This window comes from Panthera uncia (genome assembly GCF_023721935.1).
Source record: "Panthera uncia isolate 11264 chromosome A1 unlocalized genomic scaffold, Puncia_PCG_1.0 HiC_scaffold_16, whole genome shotgun sequence".
Taxonomy (NCBI): Eukaryota; Metazoa; Chordata; class Mammalia; order Carnivora; family Felidae; genus Panthera; species Panthera uncia.
The window spans coordinates 65,430,550-65,455,726 of record NW_026057576.1 but is presented as its reverse complement, the minus strand read 5'-3'; the positions used below and the strand labels follow the sequence as shown (position 1 = coordinate 65,455,726).

Here is a 25,177-nt window from a genome sequence, read left to right as displayed (position 1 = left end):
TATATTGAAACAATGGACACAGGAGTTCCCAGGAAGAGGGAAGAAGTGCCATTAAGTCAAGGAATCAAGGCATCCCGATGTAGACCTGACAGGTGATAAGGTAAATAAATTGCATGTGTGGGAGTTACACGACCTCTTCAAATATACTTTGAGTGTCATGAAGTCCAATATCTCCAGTGACCCCAATGTCCACACCTCAGGGAGGACCCACTGTCCCCTAGTGTCAGGCTTACCCTTTCTCAGCCCCTACTTCACTCCTGTCCCTGCAGCTGGACAACTCAAACCCCTGCTAGACTCCAGGGCGTCTGCTACACGTTCTGCTCAGAATCTTTATTTCAGCCATGATAACTGGGCTTAACTCTTCTCCCACTGGATTTTCCAGTCTGGTAGCTGTATTCTTTTGCTTTGTGCTATGGCTACGGCTTCCTATTCTTCCCTGTCCCCAGTCCCCTGAGTGTCGGACGATTCTAGTTTGTATTTCTCAGTGCCATCCTCACATCTCCTCCAGTGTAAACTCCTACACTTGAACCTCAGCCAGGTGCCCTCTACCTGCTGAAGTAGCTCTTGATACTGAGTGCCTGACTCCTGAAAATCCACTGCCATGCTCCAGCCACTTGTCCAGACGCCCCTCTTTGTCCTTACCATGAAGTCTCTCTGTGTGGCTCTTGCTGGCCCAGATATCTACTTTGGCAGCCCCACTACATTTGCTCCAAGAGCGAGCCGCTGGATGTGTGCCCACAGTGCCCATAGTGCCCAGATGGGAAGGTCTGGATTAGAGCCCTGGACCCTTGCCCTCTGACCCTTCCTGTTCTAGTTGACTTGGTACTGACCACAGATGTGACAAGCTGGTAAAAGGCCAGCTATGGAGAACCCAGAGACACATAGCACAAACACTATGTCACCTTCTGAGAAGTCAGGATCAGCTGTCTCTTGCTGCATCTGGCCTCAGGTGACCCCGTAAGGCTACGGCCAAAATACTACAAAGGAACGTACTTCAGAAGAGTCAAACATTTTTAAGAGCAAAGACATTGAAAATATCACAAGCCTCTGTACTCCTATAATAGGTGTATAGCATATATCTAAGCAATAAATACATGCACTTTGAATTGCTGCAAACCATTGAAATAAACCAAATTTCATTTTTTAATGCATGCAATAAACTTCTTCCGTAGCCTATCAGTTAAGATTGCTCTAACTTTAAAAAAAAAAAATCACAACTGACTCGTTCTGTATTCCTATAGCTCAGAATAAATAGATCAACTAACTTTAAAGTTGGCAGGTTTACAGTTCTCACAGAGAAGAGAAATTAAAGCCAAGCTGAAGATAAAAAGTAAGTATTTTTTTATATTTATGAAGTCTTAAAATTACAGAGCTGAACATACAAGGTCAATACAGAGCTGGCAGAGAGCTGAAGTCGGATATTTCCTACATTAGCTTTATTTTCTAAACTGAGAAAGTATGATCCAGGGGGTGGAGATGTGTGAGCAGAGCAGCAGGGAAATGGTGAGGCGTGGTTCCCATGCAAACTGCTCATGAAGAGTAAACATTTACAGGTGGAACCCCAACTCTAGGCTTCATCCAGCGAAATCCCTTCCCAAAGAAATGTCAAAATATGAACTGTGGCATAGAATGCTTTCTTGGGTATCTGCAAGGTATTAGGTCTTCATTTTGTAATTATTTTGTGTTTTATTTTCCTACGTATTTGCATCTCCTTACCCCCCAGCAGTTAACTCCCCAGGACAAAATTTCTGCTTTCGTCAAACAAAGTCATAAACAGGACCATAATCCCAGCATCGAGAATAATGTCTGACACATGGCAGTTTCTCAATAAAAATTTGTTGAATAAATGAATACATTTTTAGTCCTACCGTGACCCTCTCAAGGGAGCTCACCAACCTTAGCACCTATTCAATGCACACAAAAAACAAAACAAAACAAAAAACACCCTGCTTGTTCACTTTCTATATAAGGATATCTAAGCACTGTAATTTAAGGTGTCACGTTCAAAGGTAACATTTTATTTTATCACTTTGAGGGCCCATCTCTAAGCATGAGAAAGAATATTAATCTTCCTTGTATTTGTCTCTCTGATCACTAGAAATTTATTAACATTTAATTGTCTGGAATTTGAATTTGGCTTCCAGGAAGCTTCAAAGAATTAGCACACTCTGAGTAAATCCTTGTACGATATTAGTTTTTGATCTCAAAGGATAGTTAATTTAGCTTGTTTACATGACAGATTTGGACAGAGTTAAAGGTTAAATTCTACCTTGGAAGTCTAAATATAACTGACAGTTGATATTAATAATTTTATAATTACTGAAACTATGATTAGCATTGTCTAAGTATCTTGTGCTAGTAAAAAGTGTCATATGATTCTAGCTTGTTCTCCTGGGAGATGACCTGACTTTTGAATTTTCATTACCCCTAAAATTATCAGCTTCAAAACAGCATTTATGAAAAGAAATTAACATAAACCTTTAAATGAGGTTTTTCTGAAAAGCTACTTGCTCATATAAAATTGAAAGTCAACAATGAAATTACTTAAATTAATCATTCTTTCATTCACTCCACACATAATTATTGAATATCTGGTGTGTGTTGTTTATTATGCTAAGTTCTGGGGATACAAAAAAAAAACAAAACCCATAGGATATTGTCCCTATCATTGAGGAGTCTAGTGCAGAGTTGGGTTTTATTTGCTGGTTTCATAAGCCCTGCTATTTACAAAGATGCCAAGACTTGAGCTCACATAAGGCTCGGAGCTCCGTGATGGCAGCATCCAGGCTGTGCTGTTCACCATTGAATGTCCAATGTCAGGAGTATTAGTAAGTATGGGTGTCTCTGTGGTGCTTTCCAAGGTGCTGACGTGGTAGAAAGACAAATGTGGAAACAGAGATCAACACACAACGTGGTAAGCGAGATAACAAAGAAATAGAGCACAATGAACATGGCCTGGATGAATAGCTAAGTCTGCCTGCAGAAGCCAGAGAAGGCTTCTGACAGGAGTCACCCTTGGGCTGAAGCCCCTCTGGGATGAAGCATTATTATGCCAGGCATGGGAGAGGGTTCCAGGCAGACAGCACAGCACATGTCAGGCATGGAAGCATGAGAGAACATGACGTGCTCTAAACCCATAAATGTTTGGATACAGCTGGTAAGGAAATCTGAAGACTGCCGTGGACATTATCAGGATTTCCCTCAGGTTTCCTTACTAACTGTTGTTACCTCATCAAAAACAATGCTCCTGGAAGTAATCTAAGTGAAAAATTATTATTGGACTAAAGTTGACTCTTTTATAATTATTTCAGCAAAGGAGAGAGGACCTTTTACAATATCATTTGTAAAGTTTAATAAAGTGTTCTCTTTTCAAATACTTGTATTTTGATTACTTCCAGAAACACGCTTTAACAATTTCTCTATAAGCCTGGAATCAAATCAGAGCCACAGCTATTCCTTGACTCAGTGAGGATTTAATATTCTAATCTATACTGTGAAAAAGCCAGTATCAAAAATTCCTCATGGGGGTGCCAGGTGGCTCAATCGGTTAATCAGCATACTTGATTTCAGCTCAGGTCATGATCTCACGGTCCTGGGATTGAGCCCCATGTTGGGCTCTGCACTGATGGTGCGGAACCTGCTTAAGATTCTCTCTCTCCCTCTCTCTCTGCCCTCCCCTGGTCACACACACACACTCTCTCTCAAAATAAATAAAGAAACAAAAGAAAAAAGAAAAAGAAAAAAAATTCCTCTGCCACATTTCCCCCAGTCTGATAAACTATCTCAAATGTGTATTGAAGAACACAAATAAATTAACACAAGCACCCAACTAACAAATAAACAGTGGTTTGTGGAGGCTGTGGAGGTTCTTCATTTCGTGTGCACACCCAAGAATAATTTCCACTGAGTGCCTCCGGAGAGTACAACAAAACAAGTGTGTCTGGTCAGTCTTGGAGAAATAAAGGAGACTAAACAGCCCTTCTCCTTTGAGACTGGATTGTGGGAGGAGGGATGGTAGGGAACAAAGTGCAGTGTGATTCATAGGAGCGTAATCAGGGTCCAGGTATACCTTGAGCACAGCTGTATGAGGAATGACTCAAGGTCACTCCAAGGTCTGGGATGTTTGGTTGAGAGCTGTGTATTGAGGGGAATAATAATAACTGTCTTCAAATGTAGGGAAAGTTGTGATGGCTAATTTTATGTGTCAATATCACTGGGCCAGAGGGTGCTCAGATATTTATTTAGTCAAACATTATTCTGGGTGTTACCATAAGGGGATTTTGGATAGATGAGGTTAACATTTAAATCTGTAGACTGAGTAAAGCAGACAGCCCTCCCTCATGTGGTTGGGTCTCATCCAATTAGTTGAAAATCTAAACAAAACATAATGATGGGCCTCCCCCAATTAAGAGAGAGAATTGTCCTGTCTGACAGCTCTCAGACTGAATATCAGCTCTTCCTGGTTCTACTGCAGCTTTGGGTTTGAGCTGGGATATTAGCTACGTAGACTCTGAACTTGCCAGCCCCCATAATCATATAAACCAATTCCTTGTAAGTCTAGATAGATAGATAAAGAGAGAGAGGGGGAGAGAGAGAGAGAGAGAGAGAGAGAGAGAGAGAGAGAGAAAGAGAGAGAGAGAGAGAGATCGATCTCCTATTGGTTCTGCTTCTCTGGAGAACCTGACTAATACAGAAAGTAATAACAAAGGAAGAATACCATGAGAAAACATGAAAAGTTGAGAAAGTAGAAGACATTTTGGGGTGACAGTAGAGAGGCCAATTTACAGGAAGAGAGGGATATTGTAGACAAGATGAAATAGTCACATTGGAGCCATGAGGTTGATTCCCACAGTTTCCACATCACTGGAAGTCTTTGAGTGGGGTGGGATAAAATCAGTGTACTTTTTGAGGAAGAAGTGTTTGGATACAGCATATAACCTTCTAGAGGAGGAAAAGTCTGGAGGCCTCAGGGTCCACTCACATGCTGAAGAAGAGTGAACTCCTCTATATGAACCCAATTTTGAATCAAAAGAACTTGACAGTATTTTGAGTTAAACATTAGGTTGGCCAAGATGGAAAGGGCGGGGGCATGCTTCAAGTGAAACAGAATCATTGAACAAAATGTAACAAGACCGGATTTGTCCTTCTCTGTGTGTTACAATTTTGCAATTTTTGCACTTTTCTGCATTTCTCCTAAATAAAGCTTCACAGTGGAAGGGAATTGTTATGACTTCCTTGGATGCCTCTGTGACAGCTTCATCTTTCAAGCAAATCTCTAGGATTAAAAAAGGATTCTCAGGCCTTAAAACACCCCTGATACCGTAAGTCTTCTAAGCCAAAAACAAACTACAAACCAAGCAACCCTAAGACCCAAAACTGGAGCCTTTCCCATGTCAGCAGGTAAACACACTACGATAGATACACTATACAAACTCGAAACATCTCAGATGACAAATGAAGATGAGGCAAAAAGCAATCAAGGCGGCAGAACACTAAGACTGTATAAAGGACAGAATTCATTAACATGCTTAGGTTGAATTCTCTCATTCTCTGCTTTTCACTTTTTTGACAACAAGGGAACCACTAAGGTTAATCTTAAGGAAAACTATTCCATCATGTTTAAGTTTCAAAAGCAATACTAAGAAAGTAATAAATATCACATTAGTATAGTGTCTCTAATTTTTCCCTGATCAAAGGTATCTACTGCTGTAGCACTCTGTCTCCAATGCCCTTTAAGGAGTGAAGAAATACTAGTCTGAGAGGCTGGGCAAACCCTAAAAGGATGAAAGACATGCTAGAATCAGCTGGTGGATTTGCTGTGAACTGATTTTGGTACCACATTAGCATCCTGATGTTAATAGCTCCCCGAGCCATACCTGAGCTTACCTTAAACTTCACCCATACCCTATGCCCCCAAGCTGTTCTCTCCAGGGTTACTTTCTTCTAGAAAATATTTACTGTACCCTGCCGAGAGGAGTTCTCCACAGTATCTCTTCACTTCTCCTCTGTTCCCATGGTGCTTGTTAATATCAGCAAGTTTCTACCTAAATGCCATAAAAAGAGCCCAGCTGTTGCCAAGGACAATGATGCCACAAGACTTTAAGAAGTGAAACCCAGATCACTATAGCTTCTGGCTTCTGTCATTTACTGTTTTTCTCTGGCATCAGATGTGGATTACCCAGATCAGATTCCCCTCCACTCTTACTTGTAACAGAATACACAAGGGAGACATGGCCGGAACAAGTGTGGACATTGCTGACCCTCTAGGAATCCATACCTGATCCCAGGTCGATGCTGAAATATGTATTCTAGGGTAAGTGCCCATTGTGGCTTGGGAGTTTATTTTAAATTGAATCTTTAATATGCAAATGTGAGATTCACCTGGGGCACCATAAGAATGAAATCTATCCTCCACCCTGTCTTGCGCTCTTACATTAAAGGGAAGAAGAGTAATTTTTAACACACCCCTACGATGGTTTTATGCAAATTCTTCAAGCTAGGCAAATTATTTTTGTGTTAAAATTTTTCAACCCCATAAAAACAGGAGTGAATTTATGTGGCATTTTAAAACGATGTTAGGCACATTGTAAACCTATTTCATCTCATTTATAAAGAAGAGTGAACATAAAAACAGGCCACAGCATAATTAATAGTGAAATGATTTATAGCACCAACTCTTTCTCCATTCATATTTATGTATTTTCTGCAGTGTGGTGCAAGTTTTCCCTTACACATCCCCAGTGCCTGTCCTTGCCACAAGAGAGAAACGGTAGCAGGTGAAATTCACCAGGTGGAGCTTAAATTCACTTAGGCGCACACGCATGCATGCTCACGTGCCATATACTCTTAACAATGGTTTTCAAACTTGGCTGCATGCCAGAATTTCCTAGCGAGGGCTAGAAAGTACTGATCCCTGGGTTCCACCACCAGAGGGTCTGTTTCAGTTGGTTTGGCGGGGGGGGGGGGGGGAGGCAGTGTGGAGCATTGGGATTTTTCAAATGTCCCAGGTGAGGCTAATGTACAGTCTAGATTGAGATTTACTACATTAAAGTATTTTAAGATTATTAGGCAAAGCTATAACATGGAATTTACATACCCCCGTTAAATAACTTGAAGAATAAATTCAGAGGCTACCCTATAAGGCTGCTTCATTTCTAATTCACCCTGTAATTTATGACTTATAGCAAATTCAACAAGTATTCAAGTGAGTACCTACAATGTGCCAGGCACTGCAGTAGGTCCTGCAGATACAAGAATAACACCTATCTTATCTTCACAAAGTAAAGTATAGAGTTCCATAGATATTTGTAAGTAGTTTTTTCTACTTTCTGTATTCCAGCTAATGCTCTACCTGCTCTTGATATTTACTTTCCATAACAGGTGGTTCTTAAAGTAGATCTTGGCTTTTTCTGCTTGGAGCTTCTGCTTTTAAATTTCTTACGAATACAGGTGAAAACTAGCGAACTCACGTATCTCTATAAGAGCAATAAGAACACAGGTAATGAACCAATTCTAAAACTAATTAACATTTCAAAGAACCACCTGAAAGAGAAATAGGAAATATTATCTCCTCATGAGGATTTAATCCTACATTGTGAAGTTTATGAGAGAAATAAAAGTTCAGCACAGACTATACGGACCGCTCTTAAGATAGTAACAGTCTGATGTCCGTCGGAAGTAGGGCAATGAGTTATATACTTCCCTCCTTCCCATGATGATTGGTGTGGGTTTTGAGTATAATTTGAGACAGGCTCTAAACTATCTCCTAAGCTTTTCAGAAGAGTAGTTTTGGCTACAAAGGGAGTGCGGAATAGTAAATATGCCAGCATCATATTTGTAAGATGTCATTTAATTTCTCTTGACTATGTTCAGCTGAGAAGTCTGCTCACAATGGTTTAATGAGGTAAATTGAAATAATTGTTCCATTCTTACATGGGAGAACATGAGCACAATAAGCTGAGTTATCAAACTCACAATCCAAATAAGTAGCAGAAATTTGAGCAAGAATTGATTCAAAAGAAACACAAATTTCAGTCTTGCATAGAAACCACCACAACTTTCTCATGGCTGACACAGGCTGCATAAAAAATGCCAGGAAGACTTAGAGAAATGTTCTCAAACATTTCTATTATATATTCACCAGGCAAGGAGTGCAGTTTCCATTTTTTAATTAACAAAGATCTGTTTGATTCTCTCTAGAATACCAATTTGGAAGGTAGTTTCTTTATTGTTATAATTTCCAAAAATCTCTTCTAGGACGAGCTTCATTTCAAAGCAATACAGACGTGAATGTCTAAGAAGGTTCATTTTTAAATAGTATAATGAGCCAGATTTTCTCTGAGTGCCCAAGTCACTCCTTGGAAAGACTTCCTGGCCAGCAGAGGACCACTTCCCACATCCCATCAGACATCCACCAGTGAAGATGGTAATGTGGAAGTTGGCACAAGCTTTATGCATGCACAAGAGGGTAGAAGAGGGACTCAAAGCTGGAAAATATTCATATTCTGGATTTTTCCATATTGTGGGTCAAAGAGGAAGACTAACAATGAGTTGTCTTGAATATCATAGTAATAATTGGAAACAAGATAACTAACAGTGATATATATTTTGCAGATGTATTTAGGCTCCTACCTGATCATTTTCTGTGCCAAAGCACTCACCACTTTATTCAGGAGCTTTTGCCACTATTAGATTGTTCTCAAATTCCTGTTTGTCTGACATAGTTCTATCTACTCATTCTTCCATATGCTACCCATCTAACTATTTAAAGATACATATCATATCTACTACAAGCCTTCTCTTTCTGTGTGAAATTCCTTAGTTTTCGATGCCCTTCTATTGGATTTAACCTACTCTGAATGCTCTCTGGTTTGTAAATATCTCTGTGAGTGAGTTAGCACCCAAATTTGAGACAATATTCCAGATTTCAGCTTTCCAGTGCAGATGTCTATGGATATCTATCTTCCCTTGTTCTGGCCGCTTGCCCTCTTGTTGCTATGCCACCCTGTAGAAGGGCAAGTTCATGATCTACTGAAGCCATCAAGGTCTTTTTTCACATCAACTGTCATTGAGTCATGTCAGGCCTCCCCAACCCTGAGCAAGTACGGATAAGATTTAGAATTCAGTACCTTACATTTAATCCTATCATATTTAATATCCATGGTTGGAACACATCATTCCATCCTATTAAGAAAAAAAAATTTGATTCTGTCATTATTTTGGCCTGTTCAACATTTTTTCTTAAAATATCTTATATGAAGACCGGTTTTAAAGCTTACTTGCCATCACTCATATTTTGTATCTTACACATAACCCAGAAGAATGTTTTCTATGTCTAACTGAAGCACAATTCACCCACACCTTTCTGAAGTGTTACCTGGACAGAAGAAGAATTGATCCTGAAACTGATTCCCTTTACACAAATATTATAGGAAGATGTTCTGGTCAAGAAATTGTCTTGGCCCCAGATTTAAGCAAAAATATATTAATTGCGAAGTTTTTGCTCAATATTTATATAGCTAAGAGATGGCCCCTATGGAGTGGTGGACCCTGTAATGGTTCCTTTTTTTTTTTTTTTTTTCTGTATTCCTATAGATTTCAGTGTAAGTAAAGAGCAAAGATCTGCAAATTAATTAAGGTTCATGAAGTTGTTCATGATCTCTCTGCTGTGGGCAGGGGCAGCCATGAAGATTATGCTTCTCTTTTTCAACATGTGTTTTGACCGTCCTCTGAGAATTGTTCTTGGAGTTGAGCACCTGTTTGGGTTCAGCGATCACCCAGGGGATGACAACCAAAATAAGGAGAGCTATTGTACCACACGCCATTGAGACCTGGAACCAACCAGCCCTGAGAGAGAGGGTGGCAATGTCTCCCAGCAGATTGATCTAGACAGAATAAATCAGGTATCCAGTAACGCTGCTGGGAATGCTGTGTCCCAGACTGTCTGGAGGGGAGATGGGAAGAGAAATAGAGTCCTGTCTGTGAGTGAGAGTGGCCCTCCTTAAAGGCAATCCATCGTGACTGTGTTAAGATATCGATATGGACGTGTGAAGAATTAAAAACTCTAGTGTCTTTTTCTTCATAGCACTAGTCACTATCTGAAAGCATTTGTTTACTTGAGTATTTTTAATCGTCTCTTTCCTACCATCAGAATGTAAATCCCCATTTGAGCAGGGACTGCCATCATGTTTTGCTGTCATGTGTCCTTGAACAGTGCCCAGAGAGGCTCTCAATTACTATGTGTGACTATAATGACGTGTTGAAAGGCAGACAGAGACAGGGCAGGCCTTGAAAGTGGCAGAGCAAGGACCTAGACTATGTCCCTGAGAGGAAATCTCTCTTAAAAATTGATAAAGGTGAATGCAGTCACTTCCACACTTCCCACTCTGCTGAAGTTCGTGAGAAGGAAGAAACAGCAAACACAGGGGACTGTGGTCAGGAGGTGTCAGAAAGGGGTCAGGAATGGAGAGAAAGCCCCTAACTGCATTTGCAATAGGAGATCAAGTTCTGCTTTCCCAGAATATTCCAGGAGGGATTCACTCTTAAAACACTGGGAGGGTGTTACTTTGTTTAATCATGCATTTGCATAATCATAAATAAAAACCCCAAATGGACAATAGATTATCTTTAAGGTAAGGTGAATCTAACACTTTACAGGTAGGTGTTCAATCAAAGGGACCATCTGACTCTATTACCATGCCTTTCAATTTCTCCCTACTCACCACAGGCATATCCGTATCGGCAGAAAAGCTGCTGGAGATCTTAATGAAATAAAGATATACTGTTTCTATGGTTTATGGTTTTCCCCTTCATCTGCCAGTCCAGTAATCCCATCTATAAATGTGAGGAAGTAATTTGGCCATGTCTTGTCTTAATAAGCCAGGAACCATCTTTTTCTTAGGTAATTGTTCAAACATAATTTAAGTATTTGTTCCTGAGATTTTCTTTTTTTTTTTTTTTTTTTTTTTTTTTTTTTTTTTTGCCCCTGGGGATCCTTGAATCAAAAAGGTTTCAGGTCTAAGGATCCATAACTAATCCACGGGAAGGAAAACATATTTTGATTCAATAAGACTAAGAAAAAAATGTAAATACAAAAAACTCTCAGGAAATGAACAAGATGTCAAACTTAACTCCCACTGTGTTACATTTCAACTGACATAAGAAGAGCAGTTGGTAAATTGTGGCACCGCCTCTAAGTCAGATGATACAATGAGTTGCACAGTCTACCAACAAAATCGCTTCATGAATAATTCAGCACTGATGAAAATACTTTATGTGTCGGGCCCCTAGGTGACTATTTTGGGCATCACGGTTGCAAGCCGTAGCTAATGGTAATGGGCAAAGATTCCCCTAGATTCCACGAGGTCACACAGCACCGGGTGATTTGAGGAGGCACCTCCCCTCTGGCCCTGGGCAGGCATCATATCCCATTTTCAGAAGCTTCTCAGTAAAGTTATCATTTTCATTACATTTTGCATTTTTACAGCACCTGTAATCATAGCTCCCAGGCACTATACATTGTTAATTTATTACAGGCATTTCAATTTTGCTAGTTAACTCCCCGGTCTCCTTACACACTAAGCCCTAAAATCGGTACTGAGAACTGAAATTCATGCGGCTTCAAACCAGAGTATGTTCTCGGGAATCTGGAGGCCTGGGTTCCAATATCAGGACTTCCCCTGATTGGCTCTGTGATGAGGGGAAGTCCCTTCTTCTTTCTGGGCTTCAGTCTTCTCTTGGATAAAAGGCTGAGACTGGACGACATGTCTTCTAAAATCCCCTGCAGCTCTAAGCTTTTCTGGTTTTGTGTGTCAGAGCTCTCAGGAAGATGTGTCTGACATAAATCTGTGCATAGATATGGATTAAATCTGTTCCTGAGGTCACTCTTGCTCTGCACTCCTTAAGTGCATCATCCATCCTGGTGTTGGCCGCTGACAGCTCCCTGTGGAGGACCCCATGCCAAATCTAATTCCATAAGGTACTCAGAACCAGAATTAAATAGGAATGCCTCGGGCTAATTTAGATGTCCCAAGCTAAGCCAAGAGAAGTGATTCCTTCATGAGATTTATTTTAGAACAAAAATGGTTTGCAGAGTAAAGTGAAGGAAATGGCATTAAGTTACGAGAGCATGTTAGTTAGTAATTAATGGCACAGCTTAAAATGTCAATTTAAGAGATTTTCCTCAGTGAGGAAAATCCATTAACCAAATTTAAACAATGCTGACAAGGTCCCTTTGACTGAGGAGGAACTGCGGATGTCGAGGTAGATACAGGAGGTCAGACAATGTCCCTACATGTTTCTTGCCCTTCATGTGCTTACAATTTAGCAGATAAAATGAATCAAACATTTAAGGAAGAGACAAGTTAAAAAAAAAAAAAGAAAGAAAAAGAAATATCTGGACTGACAGCACATGATACATATTTGGGAAATCTTGAATCAGGTCTATATCCAAGTGCCATAAAGACCTCAGAACGGGCCTTTAGGGAAAAGTAGAATTTGTTTTGGAAAGTGGCTTGGAAGAAATAAATACAATATATACACTGGGAAGTACTGAGAAGAAATGCAATCAGGTTGGACTTACCAAAGAATCCGTTATATATTAAGGTCTAGAGCAATGCTCCCCACACAGTAAGACGCAACCTGCCAGGAAATTTCAGAGCTCTGCCTGGCCATCCCAAGGTTAGTTCTCTATAGACGCTGGGTTTTAGATGACAGCCACTGCTCCCTTGCCGGGCCTATCGACGACCTCTACCTAACATTCTGCTCTAGTTATCCAGCAGGGAAACTGTGAGAATGAAGGAATCAAGTAGATTCTCTTATGGGAAAGACCCAGCCCCTGGGCTACAGGAAAATGCCAAGCGTGTTTATGGTGTAGGCCACAAGAGAAGTGGGAAGTGAGAAATGCAAAAGCAGAACAGTAGTTAAGGATATTATCCAGGGAAGAGAATGTGTCAATATACAAAAGGGAGCCACTGCAACTTTCTGAACCTGGCAGTGGCTACTGAACACCTGGTATTCATCACCCAATTATCCATTAGAGGGTTTCCTTTTCAATTCCAGGACTCTATTAAAACAGAACGAAAACAATGAAGAGGCAGTTGGAGATAGACTTTCACGTGAGCCCTCAGAGTTGTGCAGGTGCCTGGGTTGAGCTGGGGGGTTGTAGTCATTGGAGTCATATGATAGATACAAATCTGAGCTCAGATAAAAATTTATAGAGAAAACTAGTAAGACAATGAATGCTAGGGCAGAACATAAACTGAAAAGGACTTTTCTTATGTCTGTAATTTCCCTATTTGGGAACAAGTATACCCAAAGTATAAAGCACCTGCTTTGTGCCAACAACTCTTTCCTAGACGTCATTCTCTATTAGGAAATACAGTGCTGGGAAAACCTGGAGGAGTGGGAAAACCACTCTTCTGCCTGCGATGATACAATATCACAACCTACAGAGGCATTGGGGCAGGAAAAATGTTGGTCTTATGCAAAAATACAGAACAAGAGACCTGCCCAAAGACAACGTATAGACCAATTGGAGATACAGGATCTCCTCTGAACCAAGTCCTCTATAACCCACCCTCACCAAAAAGCAGTAAAACTGGTATAAAAACAATCCACTGAGGGGCGCTTCGGTGACTCAGTTGGCTCAGGTCATGATCCCATGGTCGTGAATTCAACCCCCGTGTCAGCCTCCATGCTGACAGTGCTGAACCTGCTTGGGATTCTCTCTCTCTCTCTCTCTCTCTCTCTCTCTCTCTCTCTCTCTCCCTCTCCCTCTGCCCCTCCCCTGCTCGCTCGCTCTCGCTCTCAAAATAAATAAATAAACTTAAAAAAAATCAACTGAAAAAGTGGAATTGGTAAAAATTTCAAAAGGAGATTTTTCCTCATTTAAGTCTCGAACACTCTATATCATCTAAATATTGCTAAAACCAATTTCCACACACTCAAATAGTTCCTTAGGATATCTCCCAATATTTTAAAACAAAACTGCTTTCCTCCCAAATTGCTAATAAATGCACAATGCAAAAATCACTCTAATTAATATATAAGCCAGGAGAGGGGCATGACCACTGTCAGTTTTTTTTTTTCCTTCAACATGTGATTAGAATTACTTCATAAATTATTCACATGTTCTGCTAGAATAATAAAAGAGCATCTCATTTTACATAAATCACATTACTTATTTGGAAGGGGTGGCAAAGTTCCTCTAAAATGTTGTTTTGATAACACGGAAGACAAGGCACCCCAAGCTCTGATTAGCATTTGGTTCATCCCGTTTTGAAGTAAACAGTGTAAGCAACCCACTTGCATGAGCAGCCACTTCACCTGCATCTATTATCTGTGGAGCATCACCGTCAAGGTTTGCCAGGGCTGCAGCGGAACTGTGAGGTTGAAGAGAAGAATCTCTCCATGTCTCTCCTCCACGTTTTCGGATACTCACTTTCCCCTTTGAAAGCACCATGACCCACCTGTACCTCCTGCTACACCGAAGCTGTGTCTTTCATAAGCCTCTGCCAGCAGAGGCAAACTCTCTCCCACTCTCATTTATGAAACAGACTTCTGACATCCAACCACCCTCAATGCTTGATCTGTCCCTAGCATCGGTTTATTTATCAGTGCCCTTGAGTTTTGAGACACATGAACGAAATTCGCTGTTCCAAGCTAAGACCACTGTTTCCTGTTGTATTATAATTAACATTTAGTTATGTGAATAGCACCCTACTAGTTATTAGGGAAGATGGTGACACAGGAGTGTATGAAACATGTGCCCTGTCCTAAGAGGTTTTTCTTTTTTGATCTTATGGTCTACATGGGGAAAAAAATATATGTATGTAAGTAATACAATGAATATTTCAAATGGGGGACCAGCACAGAAATAGAAGGTGCTCAATATAAGATGAGCATGGAAGCTGATGTAACTGGAAATGTGGACCCCTCTTCAATCCTGGCCTATTGTAGAGTCTTCCTCAGGTCTTGGAGGCAAGAGAGAAGTGCTTTGGTCTAACCAAAAGAGTATGAGCTTCTCAATGGCTTTTCATGTCACACACAGAACAAAGGGCCTAGTAAAAGTTTAAAGAACATTTTTTGAATGAGGAGAGCCTAAAAGGGAAGACCATCAGGTATATGGGTAAGTGGAAGAATCAAAAAGTAGAACCCCCCCAAAAAAAGAACAACAACAAAAAAAGAAGAACCAAGAAGTATCCTTCTGAAACCACACAGCTTAGGTAGCCTCTGTACTTTTTTACAGTGTTTCTATTCTGTTTTGCATAATCATCCACAAACAAAGTATTACCTATCACAGACCCTTTGAGAGACCCTAGGACCACATTCTCCCTGGCTGACTCAGATTATCCTAAAAAGAGGATGGCAAACACCAACCAATTCCTTGAGGGTCATGGTTTTCCACCTAGTCTGGCCAACCGAAGTCAGAATTCCAGGCATCACTTTGCCTCTCCTCTCCCCAAGCACAGATGGACAAGAGCCACAATCTCCAGCTGTCTAGAAACTAACGCCCTCAGCTAAGAATGCCCTTTATATTTGATCATTCAGGATCTGTACAGAGTTCTTCTCTAAGCATCCCTGTGTGTGTTATTCATGTGGAGAGAGAGCATCTTGTTTTTATGTTGTCTATAATAAATTACAAGTGTAACAGCAGGAGCTTTTTCAATACTATTTGTAAATGCAGCCAGAGGCTATTAAGTGATTGGTGTATCAAATAAATATAATTAGTAAATAGAAAAATAACATGTCTGTAAACTGCCTTTGGAAATATGTGATTAGACCAAAGACAACAATTTCTGCCAAACCTTCTAAGTGTTTCCAAGAGATACCAGGAAAATACTTTAACGATTTCATAATGACTTTGAAAAATTTCTATGTAAATCTGTTAAGAAGGTAGACAGTACGCTTACTTAGTCCCAACTCCTTCTGAATGCTACATGTTGGAAATTTAAGTGCAGGGGTATGCTTAAGTGCGCATCATAATTTTTTCAGGGGAGTTAAAATGTGCTTGATTATTGACTCTATAAGTTTTTAAATTGACATTTGATGAGGTTAAGAAGAGTTATAAATATACCTCCATGTGCAAAGTGCTCTCAGGCGGTAGCGTTATTCTCAATTACTAACACTTAAAATGATCCCAGCAAGTCAATCAGTGTAAAGCGAGGTGAACTCACCCTGCCCTTCTCTCTTATTGGCATTAGGGAAAAGTTTGCTCTTCACCAGTGATGTGATGCTCATTGTCTGGCAATGGAAACTGAAGAGTCACCCGAACCCACTGATTCCTCCTCTGAGAGATACAGACAGACACCCATGCTTGTCCCTTACTCATCTCCTCTGAATTCATACGGGACTGCACTGGAACCTCACTTCCCTCATTGCTCCCACCCCAACTTCTCACTCCCAGTCCACATGAATTACTCTTCTAAGAACCTCACTTTTACCTGTGACTTCCTGGGAAAGAACCTAAAATGGATCTCTATGCACACGTAGCAAGCCACACGTTTAAACCCTACCTACCCTTCCAGATTGTCCAGAATTTAGCTCCACCCATGCCTACAGAATTTCATTTCCTACTAACCCCCAATCCAACCTCCTAGTCAAGTTAGACTAGTCTCCTCAATGTCCCTGGGGCCCACTCCCAGGGACACCTCTGTCCCCCATCTCATTCAGGACTCTCTGCTACAATGACTTGCCTTCTAAGAGCTACATACTTCCCCACCACATCGGATCCCTCCATACATACCTGAGCGGGCCCTACTTTGCATTTGGGGTCTTTCTGCATTTATGGTTTGTTCTGCATTTCACTGCTACATTGTTCCTGCCTGTGTGTCTTTTTTCTTGTCTTCCCAGTCCCTTAGAAATTCCTCCTGGGAAAAGAACAAATTTTATGTCTCTTGCCTCCTCTACAATGCCAAGACTGGTGCTGAGCTAAAAGCATGTAAACAATGATAGCCGTGATGACGATGACTGTGACTGTGGCGTCATTAATTATGTTGTTATTTGCTTATGTGGCAGGCCCGGTGCCATCCAATGTCAACAATTATGTAATTTAAATCTTTCAACAACCAATTGGGATAAGATATGGTTACATACACTATTTCAAACATGAGAAAACGGAGACATATGAAGGCAGTTTGATTAGCTAGTCAGTGAGTCACAACTGAATTTCAAAGAGGTAGGTATATTATTACCCTAGAGATGTTTACTAATAGAGTCAGTATATACATTTGGCTTACAATCAGAAATATATGGCTCTTAATCCTCTGATCAGAACATTTGGCTGAGTTTCATGATTACTCATTTACTCATTCATTCAACATACACTAACTGAGTCACCTCTATGTGTCATACGCTAATTACTAAATCCTAAGGATAGAGAAAAGCAATAACATATGGTCCCTGCCCTCAAACAACTCACAGTCTTGACATTGCCCAAAATTACATCTATGGCCTTATTTCCTATGAGTTGGAGGCGGCTGGTGGACAATAGTGTGGGATGGTGGAGAAGGAGCATTTGAAAAGCAACCAAGATCCAATGGTCATTTTGGGGCCTGGGTGATCAGTGCCTGGTGGGATAAAGAATGATGAGAAAGGAAAAACCTATATTAGGAAAGGATAGATTGGTGAAGTGACTGGGAGAGCTCTAGCAAAAACTCTGGAAAAGCAAAGACCATGCCATGTGTACAGGTTTCTAGAAAAATAATCCCCGGGGCAGTGCACTAAAGCCCATATTTATCTGTCCAGAGCAGAGGTGTGAATGTGTGCAAAGACCTCAAGTCCAGATCAAATGAGACTGCGCTTCTTTCTAGTTTGGGGGCCCCTGGGGATTACTTTAATACTGAGCACTTCGTCATCATGCTTGATGGCTTCGGCGGCCTCATTTATCAAGGATCTATAGTTAAATTTAATTTTCCTGTGAGTGGAGGACAGCCATGGCAGCCAGGCTCCTTGTTGCTGATCCGTCCCCGTTGATGTCTTCTGAAGTGGAAATGATGGATGCCACATGTTCTGGCTGTGATTAAATTTGCTTTGACAAAGCAGCATGGAAATCTGATTTTCAATAGACTTCTGCATTTCACCTAGTGCTGAGTAAACAGATACAGAACATAATGCTTACATGGCTGTCAGGCCGCTAGCTAATTCATTGTGCCCATCTAATCAGGCTGTCCATTAAATTATTATTTGTCAATAACATGCAGGATCATTTTTGAAACTCTTGAGGAATGGGAAACTTGTTTTTAAGTAAATAAACGTGAAGCCCTTGACAAAGGCTGGGGATTTTCTTAGGAAGATCCAAATAACTCATCCGTCTCTACGTTCCCCACTCCCCTGAAGAATCAAAGCACCATTTAAGAAGTTTTTAGTTTCACTTCACTTGGCTCCCATTTCAAATGCAAACAACAGCATCCAATTACAACAGAGAATGAAGCTACAAACATTGACACTTTAGCTCCCCAGTTTACCTTTAAAGGAGAATGAAGCAGAAAATCATATTAAGTATGCATCTTATATTAGAGCTTTTAACCTCCTGCCTAGAAGTGCTTCGTGCAGACCACCTCCTGGAAAAGGCTCCCACTTTGGGGGAACGCAGAAGAGAGCTGTCTCCAGAGGCAAGCAAAAGCAAGAGTGTGATGTTAATGCTTGTTCTTTTCCCCAGTCAGTGGGGGTCCATGTAATATTAGGAAAGCCCAGCTCCCAAACTCAGACATTCCTTCTCTCTGTACTCTTTTACTTCTGAAGTTCACACCAAGTATTTTCTGACCTTGCCTGAGCCTTTCTTAAAACATCAGAGCATTCATCAACGCTCTCCTTTTGAGCCAACCTCTTGTCAACCACCCGCATAGCCCTGAAATGTATTTGCCAATGGAACCCACAGACCTCACACCTTCCGTATCACTGAAGAGCCAAGAGCAGGCAGTGTACTTGCATATCCACACTGGCTGAAGGACCTTGAGCACATTTCTTAAGCTCTCTAACCTTTATATTTCTCACTGGAAGAATGCCATGTAGTCAAAGTGCAGTTGCAAGAGTTAAATGGAATAATGTGTGGAAGAAACCGTTTTTCACCTCAATCAGTTACCCTTTGTGACCCTTCAAATAGGAATTACCCTCTCTCAAAAGTACTGGGGACCAGCTGTCAGTCTTCTTACAGTCATTTTTGCCTTTCCACAGAAAAGGGGTGACTGCGTGATGAGGTCTGGCTGCTCTTTGGATCCAGCTGGGGCAGGTCCCACTTCTGCTGGGACAGTGTGGGGCTGCCATCTCTGGAATGGCCTGCAGTTACCTGTCTAGCTCATTGGCTTTTGGAGGTAGGTATGTTGTATTCAGGAGAGAAAGAAGGTATCACAAATTGGCCTGCAGTCCATGGTGTGTTCTTCTCCCCAGCTTTAAGGGTAATGAAACTGATATGTGACAGTTGTGTTTATTTCTCAAAGGGGAAAGGACTGGGGAGAGACACAACACGAATTATTTATTACACTCATTGACCCAACACGGATGACTGGACATGCCAGCTACTCCACTCTAGCAGCTTTAATAATAAATAAGTGACTCTAGGAGATACAAAATGGTAGTGATGTTTCTTGTCTCATTAAGCCTTCACAACACCCCAGGTCAGCAAGTAGGGCAAATAAAACCTCCATTTCACACGGGAAGAAGCTGAGTTTCACAGATGTTTGGTGATTTGCTCAAGTTCACAAAACCTAGGATACAGGACAAGAAGAACCAAGCTTTATAATTCCCACTCAAGGACACTTTCTACAACCACACTCTGCTTTCTTACTTTCATGTGTCCAGGAGGGGACAGATCTCTGAAACAATCCCCTGAGTTCTCAAAGTCCCTTGGATTTCTCAGTATAAGGTTTCTTTTCAACTTCCATGACCCCGCCACTGTGCTATTTTAACTTACTCGAAAGTATTTTGTTGCCAAAACACTTACACCCTCAAGGAAGCTGGCATCTCCTTAATGCTTACTGTAAAGATGACCACGGATTGGCCAATGACCCTGTCACAGCCAGAGTATGGCCCTAGCTACAACAGCAACTAATGGATCACAGTCCACCCTCTGCCCTGCTGACCTGCACTGAAAGAGCAGTAAATATAAGAAACAGTTCAAGGCTTAACATAATTATCATGAATTGAAATTTAAGCTAACACCCAGCCCACAGTGAGATGTTCCCAGAAGACTCCTCTTCTAAAATTTGAGCTTATAGTGATCTTACAGTGACTGGAAAAGAATCAAATCTTCTGCAGTATGTCTAAAAGGAAATGGAGGGATATCTGTAAAACATGACTTAATCCAACCCAAATCCCTTTTTTTCAAATATCAACACCACCAGGCCAAGAGAGTTTGAATCTCTCAAAGCCTGGTTGTACAGACAAGGTGGAGGTAGAGGGTTTGCAGACTTTTACTTTGTCCAAATAAATTCATTGTTTATTAGGAGCATGACCAGAACAATAAAGAGGGAAGAGAGGAGGATGAGTGGAGAGAGAAAGTGGAAAGAGATATTGCTAGCAATATAGACTCAACACTTTCTGATCAGCATTGAATGTTGCTCTAAAGATGAGGCATTGGTAAGCCCTGAGGAGTGCTCTAAACTCTTGCTACTCAGTGTGGCCAATGGATCAGCTACACAGGATTCATGTGAAACATGTTGGAAACACAGACTCATCAGATCTACTAAATCAGAATTTGCATTTTAACAAGACCTTAGGGTTCTAATGAACCTTAAGACTTGAGAAACACTCGCTGGTTATGGCTTTAAAAATGGGGATGAGAAGGGTGCCTGGGTGGCTTAGTTGTTTAAGCGTCTGACTCTTGATTTCGGCTTAGGTCATGATCTCCTGGTTTGTGGGATTGAGCCCTGCATCAGACTCTGCGCTGACAGCATGGAGTCTACTTGGGATTCTCTGTCACCCTCTCTCTCTATGTTTCCATTTGCATTCTCTCTCTAAATAAATAAATAAACTTAAAAAAAGAGTAAACACTTAAAAATGGTGATGAGAGGCGCCTGGGTGGCTCAGTCGGTTAAGCATCCGATGTCGGCTCAGGTCATGATCTCCCAGTTCGTGAGTTCAAGCCCCATGTCAGGCTCTGTGCTGACAGCTCAGAGCCTGGAGCCTGTTTCAGATTCCGTGTCTTGCTCTCTCTCTGCCCCTCCCCTGTTCACGCTCTGTCTCTGTCTCAAAAATAAGTAAAACATTAAAAATAAATAAATAAAAAAACAAATAAATAAATAACGGGGTGATAGTATGAGATCTAGGGTTCAAGCAGGACTGGGAAGCATGGGAGACAAACAGCAGTATCAGAACAAATTATCAATAAGACAGGTTATAATATCTCCTTTGCATGTTATCTGCTTTGATGTGTTACTTTGGTGGAAGGATATGAGAAAATTTGTCTGTCATACACGTAGTTGGAAATGAAAGGAATATTCTAATGTCACTTTTAGATAATTGTGAATATATTTCTTGGGTACTACATGCCAACTTGACAAGCAGTAGTGCCTTCAGGGTTAGTTACAATGTGGAATCTGAAGCTTTATCAATGAACATTTGTAAGGTATTGTGGTAAGATACCTTGCTGTGTCTCGCACTTTGAATGATTCTTTATTCGGGCATGATTTCTGACATTATGTATTGGTCATTAGAAACCATCGGTTCAATGGGTTATGTGGAACTGTCAAATGTTAACATACTTCATTGCCTAACATTTAAAAATTGCATTTGTTAATATTACCACCAATCTCATCAGTATTGGGCAACAGTGACGCTCATGGAGCCTCACACAGGCCTTCCAAAAATTCAAACTTTCTCTTGAGAGCTCAAATTTTATCATTAGCAACAAATATTGCCATTTGTTTCCCCTGAAGTGACAGACTCGCTTTCGAAGTGATAGGTTCATTTTTGAGAACCTTTCTGCCAAATACCTGAGTCTGAATAACCATAACTTGCAAGACATTATTTCAAATTAAAAAAAAAAAATGATGCTCCATCAAAAACACTACCAGTTGGGCTCACAATCAATTGTGCCATTGCTTTCCCTTGGCACAACCATCATATTTGGGTATTTGCTTCTTATGTACTTCCCAAGTCATTAGAAAGAATGTTAAAAAGATGTGTACTCACAGCTCAAGATTTAATGCGATTAATAATTACACTGCTTTAGCAAGGTCATTCTTATGTGAACCTGGCATTATGTGTACTTGTCCTGAATGGCAATGAAGACTATAGTGACTCGTACAGTTTGGTGCCCCACCTGGATAAGCCCTACAACTCCACCGCTGCCTTTCCATCAGGAGTGCAAATATTAACACAGTAAAATAGTTTTGACCTTGCAGATGCCCCCTGAAAGGTCTTGAGATCCCCAGGGGTCTGCACAGCACACTTACAGAACAACCCTGCCTACTTCTCCAAGGGAGCCCTTACTACTGCCTACCTCACTCTGCCCCAGCCACATTGGCTTCCTTGACCTTTCGTGAACACACTGAGCTTGTTTCTGCCTCAGGGGAGTCGAGCTCTGTGGTTGCAGTTTCTTCCATTGGTGATGTGATGCTCCTACCTGCGGGGTTCACCTAGCCGGCTCTCCTCATCACTTCTGGTTTCTGTTGAAGTGATAGCCCCTCGAAGATGCTTTCCCCAACCGCCCTATCCACATTAGGCTCCATCTTATCCAGCAGAGACTCAGGAAACTCTCTACCTCCTTATCCTGCCGTAGTTCTTCATATTACTCATCGTTAACGAGAATTCCACCATGCATTTATGTTTACTTGCCGATTGTCTGCCATCCCCACCAAAACAGATCCTGCATGAGATCTAGGGCTTTGTCACATTTACCACTACAGCTCTGATGCCTAGAAAAGTGTTGACATATAATAATCAATACTTGTTTCATGAATAAATTAAGTTACTTAAAAATCCCTCAATACTGTTGCTATCATTTAAAAAAAATTTAATGTTTATTTACTTTTGAGAGAGAGAGAGAGAGAGAGAGAGAGAGAGAGAGAGACAGATAGGGCACAAACAGTGAAGGGGCAGAGAGGGAGATGCGGATTCCAAAGCAGGCTCCAGGCTCTGAGCTGTCAGCACAGAACCCGATGTAGGGCTTGAACTCATGGGCCATGAGATCATGATGAGCTAAGGTTGGACACTGAATAGACTGAGCCACCCAGGCTCCCTTACCATTGCTAACATTTTAAAGAAATAAAAGAAAGTCTTCTGAGTCACTGCTGTCCAATAAAAATATAAGGTGAGCCACAGATGTAATTTTAGATTTTCTAGTAGCCACCCTAAAAAAAAAAACTAAAAGAAACAGCTGAAAATAATTTAATGGTGTATTTTATTTAACCCAAGATATTCAAAATATTATGATTTCAACATGTAATCAATATAAAAATTATTAATATGTTGCACTTTCTTATTTTTCTTGCTAAACCTTTGAAGTTTGGTGTGTATTTTACATTCACAGAACATGTCCGTTCTGATCAGAGAATACAATCTAAGGAAAAATTAGAGGAAACTAGAAAGCAAACAGTATTTGCTTTCTCTCAAATTTAATGGAATGAAGAGAAAAATTATGAACAGTAGCAAAGAAGAACAATAATAATTACCAGCACAACTGAATAAAGGAAGAGTCCAAGTTAATGCCATGTATTTTACAAAAATGGAGGCCATGAATGAGGCAGAGAATGTGCCACAACCCACCCCTTCTAATCATCCCCACTTCCACTCCTAGAACCGGTACTATGAAAAGAAGGTGAGTTACCAGTTTGCTGAGAATTTTCACTAATACCTCTTAATTTGGCGAGGATTAGAAGGACGGGGTGAGCAGGCATCCCAGCCCTTAACTATCACTGCCCTCTCTGCCAAAATAAAATAAGCCCCCCACCGCACCACACAAATTCAAGGGACTAATTAATTCTAAGTCTCCACACAGCATCCGGAGTGACCTTTCTAAATGCAATTCTGATCATGACACTCACCTATTTTAAATCCTTCACTTGTGCACTAACTTCATCCTCTGGAGAAATTCTGAGCTCATCAGCACATCACACAAGCTCCTTGTGGGTGAGCAGCTCTATCCTCCCTTTCACCGCACCAAACGCGTTCTCCAGATCAGGAACCGCTGTTCTTTCCCTGAGCCACTCCATTTGCCCAGAATATACTCTATCTTCCCCTTTCCAGGCTAACTCCAAAAATCCTCTAAATTCAACTCAGCAACTTAGCAAAAGCCTTTCCTCTCTCCCTGGTTTACCTAATGATGGATTCCTGTGTCCTGGAAACCTCTAGATTAGTGCATACACAGCTCTATCATTGTAGCTCTACTTGTATATCTTTTTTTAATTTTATTTATGTACTTTGAAAGAGAGAAAGCATGAACAAGAGAGGGGCAGAGAGAGAGGGAGAGGCAGAATCCCAAGCAGGCTCTGTGCTGTCAGTAGAGAGCCCAATGGAGGGCTCAAACTCACAAACTGTGAGATCATGACCCGAGCCAAAATCAAGAGTTGGATGTTTAACCGACTGAGCCACCCAGGTGCCCCTCTACATGTGTGTCTTGACTGAAGTGCAAATTCCTCCAGATCAGGAATGAGATCTTCCATTGCTTTGTCACCAGAGCTTAACACAATGCCTGCTTCATGGTTTGCAGAATACATAGGTGTAGGACAACTTAGACTTGTCATTTACTGGCTGTCATCACACTTATAACTAATAAGTACATTGCAAGAGATAATGAAAACCAAAACACTCTAAGTAGGCACGTAATAATTACAGGTGAAGTTCATTCAAAGTCACAGGTTACATCTGATTATATCTCAAATAACTGAGAGCAAAATGTCCCAAGTTAAGTTTGGGATGTGTGTGTGCGTGTGTTTGTGTGTGTGTGTGTATGTGTGTTTGTGTTTCATATGGAAACATTAGGCAAATATTCAAGGCTTTTGTGTCAGTATATCATCAGTAGCTGCTGTGCCCTCTTGGCTGTAAGAGGTAAGAGCCAGTCTGCCTGATGAAGTCTCACAATGGCCACAAAGTTCAGAGTCCACTGGTAACCAGGAGGGGTGGAGGATGAGACAGAAAATGAGGTGGGTAATTAAGCAATACACCAGTCCCCAATCTCCCATCTCTATCCTAGCATGTGCTAACAATGAGCAACTCAAAATTTACCTCAAGGCAAAACAAA

At 41.0% G+C, this 25,177-nt stretch overlaps 1 protein-coding gene across 1 annotated transcript in view; it reads right to left on the bottom strand.

The window, feature by feature from the left end:
• The window catches only part of HS6ST3 (heparan sulfate 6-O-sulfotransferase 3), a 651,215-nt gene that overhangs the window by 234,448 nt on the left and 391,590 nt on the right, over nt 1–25,177 (bottom strand). The window lies entirely within an intron of this gene.